Consider the following 634-nt stretch of genomic DNA (forward strand, 5'->3'; position numbering starts at 1 on the left):
CAGCTATGATATCATATCAAGCCTCAAGCCTTCTTGCTCTCATTTCGTGGTCAGTTTGGATAGAAAAAAAATCCCACAGGATCCTGCATGTTTTATTGGCTATCACAATAGTCTCTTAGTTGTTGATATAGTCTATCACACTAACTGGTTCTTTTTACACGTCCTACAGACTTGTCAAGTAAATCTTACGATCTATCCAATCATCTCTCCGTTTATAATCCGCTAATTCTGTGCACTCGTTTTGAGATGCGGTCTTGTGCTTTCATCAACTTTTTTTTTTACGTATTGACTTTCATCTTAGGCTTTGTCCAATTTTAACTTTGATTATATTTGTACTTAATGCTTCGCACTTGAGCAGCCATTACAAGACTTTCGTTCTCTCGTCTGATAGAAAAAAAAATGAAGAAAAAATAAAGGGATAGTTGAGTTGGAAAGAAAATCTAGCATAAAAAGAAGAGAAAATGTAACTGAGGAATCCAAGAATCCAACAATATAAGATCATCAAGACGTTTCAACTAAACCAAAGGAAAGTTTACCCAAAAAACGTGAAGGAAGTGACAGGGATACAGGAGTAAACGTTTTTGGTCTGGAATATGACACATTATACACCGCGACAGGGAAGGTGAATAGTTAG

This window comes from Penaeus monodon, chromosome 33 (assembly GCF_015228065.2).
Source record: "Penaeus monodon isolate SGIC_2016 chromosome 33, NSTDA_Pmon_1, whole genome shotgun sequence".
Taxonomy (NCBI): domain Eukaryota; kingdom Metazoa; phylum Arthropoda; class Malacostraca; order Decapoda; family Penaeidae; genus Penaeus; species Penaeus monodon.